The following is a 3,520-nucleotide window of genomic DNA, read 5'->3' as shown; positions in this document are numbered from 1 at the left end:
AAATAGAAGGGAGAACAATCACAGGAGCAAAATCCTTGAGAAGACAAGAGAGAACACCAAGTATTCAGTGTTGCTGCTTTCATTATATCAATGCGGAAAACATTGAAGATGGATACAGTGGTGTTAGCTTGATTTGGTAGATACGAAATGTGGCAGTTCTTAATAGCTTTCATTTCCGTCCTTATGGAAGTGCTTGTTGACAGTTTTAGGTGAAAGAAAAAAGATATGAAATAATTACTTGGGACAGTTGAAAATATAGAAGGATTTCCAGACAGTGATTATACCCGTTTGAGCTCTTTGGTCGTCAATACAAAGTGAGAACAGTCAGCTCTATTCTTAGACATTTTTCCCCACGGCAAGTTAAATTGCTTGGGGAAAATCCAGATGGGTCTAAGAGATGACTGGGATGACCTGAGCTGCACCATTTGCAAAGAACTCACTTTAATGATTGAAAATGGACAACTTAATCAAGAGAACAAATCTAGGACCCAGCATTCAGGTCAGATATTATGCATTTAAGTGAATAATGAAATAAATGTAACAGTGCAGTAAATGATACTGCTCTAATTGCAACAAATATGGAGAGAAGAATGATGGGAGAAATTAAAATAAAAATTAATTTTCATGGACATAAGTTAAAAAAGAATATCCAAGCAATTTAAAAAATCATTTTGCTGGTTTCACCCTGATTCATACTTATTTTTAAATAGAAACAGAAAAAAAATAATTATGGTAATGTAAATTTTGGAACTGAAAACGGGAATCTTGTAAGACTGAACATGGAAAATACTTTTTAAATCATGTACAGAAAAAACTATTTTCATGATTACAGTTTGGTTGCTTGTGTGATTTCACAATTGATATATTAACAAAGTGATAAATAAGGCAGGAATATTTTTAAAGCCAAAGATAATATTCTCATAAAATTCCCAACGTAACTTGTCAAAATCAATTTCTCCTGAGAGCATATTTTACTCAGTTGTGTTTTTATGACCCACTTTGCTAATAGTTTTTCATCCATGCAATGAAACGCATAATCTCTAATTTTACATGTTTTTCCTATTAAATTATTGTTATTTTTAGACTTCTTTATTTAAAGTGTTAGATTTTTAACACTCCTATTAAAAACCTAATTTGCTCTGAACAAATTGGATTGGAAGATGCCTATGTTTTAAAGAATTAAACAAACAAAAAAAGAAAAGTAGAAAAGGAGTTTAAAAGTAATAATTTTATTTTTGTGGGACCAGTGAAGGTAGATCACAAATCTCAAATCGTATTAGAAGTATAAACCAAGGGAGAAAAGGAAACATTTGAAGATTAAACAGTAAATTCTTGGGTGACTAAAGAGCGACTATATTGTCGGTATTGGTGAGGATTGGAGGAAAAACAAAGATTACCATGTTTTTCTGAAATCAAATTTTAGTTAGATGAGTATAAAGTGAAAATATAGGCTATCATTCTTATAAATTATACTTTTTGTATATATACAGGAATATACGTATATTCCTAGTTCCTGTATATTCCTATTTCCTGTATATTTCTAGTTCCCAATCTTAATAACTATGTAAACTTTAGAAAACTTAACCTTGCTAACTATTTTTTCTCTAAAATGAGAATAATATTCCCTCCAAACATTCAAAAAACATATTTAGCAAGTACCATTTATTATAGAATATTGTAGGCACTGGGACAATGTTGACAAAGCAGGCATGGTCTCTGCCCTCCATTGTAAAGATAGATAATTAGCAATTATGTAAATGATTATTTAATTAAATTATGAAAAGAGATATGTGGGAAGATTATAAGAGTTTTAATAAAGGATAGCTGGAGAAACTAGTTCAATGTAGGGCTGTCTTAAGTGAAACTTTTCTAAGAAGTGAAATTGTACTGAGGACCAGAGTTTGGTTAGACAGCTCATTAGAGAAAATATGAATGTAGCCAATCATTATATTTTTAAAAAGTTTATTAAAAATCATTAAAATGAAATTGAAAAGAATATTTTTTCTCCATCTACCACAAAATATGATGGTACCCAATACTGATAAGAACTTGGAGATATGAGCACTTTCAGCCAATGCTAGTGAAAGCTTAAAATAGTACAAACAGCAGGCAATTTTTTTCTATTTTGCCCAATCTATAAAAAGTATCTGTCCTAAGACTTACATGTTTAGCATCTAGGCAATTATATTGAATAATAAATAATCAAAGAAAAATTTATAATAGAAATATTTATGTAGTTGAAAAAATACATAATGTCTAGTTCCACAACAAGGCATTTAAACTATTATGATGCCTAATGTAGAATAAAGTATATCTATTAAAATGATTCTTTTAGTGATTCTTACTATATTTTCAATCAAAGCAGTTCAAATTTGAATATATTATGAATAGAGTAAACTTATTTTTATAAATTTTATTATAAAAATCATGGAAAGGCATTCACCAAATGTGAACTATTGTTCTCTCTGACTTTTAGCATTAAGAAGAACTTGTATCATTTATTTTTGCTATAGCTATAACAACACTTTCATAGATTAAAAAACACAATATTAACCTGTTTATCCTGTTGTCTATGGAAGAATTATGACATATCTTGAAATAATAATTTTGAATATTTTCATTAATTATAAAATATATTTCATGAAACATAAATTTCAGATAAAATGGATGTTTGTTAAAGTGAACATAGCTGAAATATAATTTTTTCAGGTTGGATGGAAGTAAAATAGATTAAAAAATCAAATGTTAGAGGAGCACCAGTCACAGTGCTACCAATACAGAATTGGCAGGAATTGTTTTAGAAATGGTAAATAATATTTTAATAAATATTTTGCCCTTTGACTGCTGCCTAATGCAAATGTTATCATGTTCTGTGAAAAGTGTGAAAAACAGTGTTTCTGTATCCAAAAAAATCAACAGATTTTTCTTCAAATGGGAAGATATTAGATTAATTTGTACGATTTGCATATCTGACCTGCCCAAAACACAAACAAACAAAACCCAAATACAGATAGCCTATCAATTTACAAATATGCTATAAATTGTGTTTTATGTTATTCCAAACACTCCTAAGTCACTAACACTGAAGCATGAACACATGTTTTGAAACAGGAAATAGTAGTGCCTTTTCATTAATTAGGATTATAATTTTTATAGAATTGCACCATCCAACTAGAATTTTAGTACAGTTTGGAATTGAAATATCACAGTTTGTGTTAAGACAGTGCTCAGGATGCTGGGTTAAATCTGGTAGTTCTTAAAAATGTATAATGAATAAAACATATCAATTCAAACTTGAAAATTTACAACATATTTTATTGCCACTTTACATGGAACTTACTACTCTGTTCAGCTCAGACTCCAAAGTCTGCCACTTTGCAGACAAACATTATCCAATTTCTGCACGTTGGGATGGTGGTTCTTTATAGGTCAAATATTGCTTCCATGCAGTGGATATTTATAGCGTCCTACTTTGCTGGAGAAACGCTGACATTGCAATACTGTATTTAACTTGTGAGCT

This window comes from Orcinus orca, chromosome 2 (assembly GCF_937001465.1).
Source record: "Orcinus orca chromosome 2, mOrcOrc1.1, whole genome shotgun sequence".
Lineage (NCBI taxonomy): Eukaryota > Metazoa > Chordata > Mammalia > Artiodactyla > Delphinidae > Orcinus > Orcinus orca.
The sequence above is the reverse complement of the archived record's forward strand: the minus strand, read 5'-3'. Positions refer to the sequence as shown.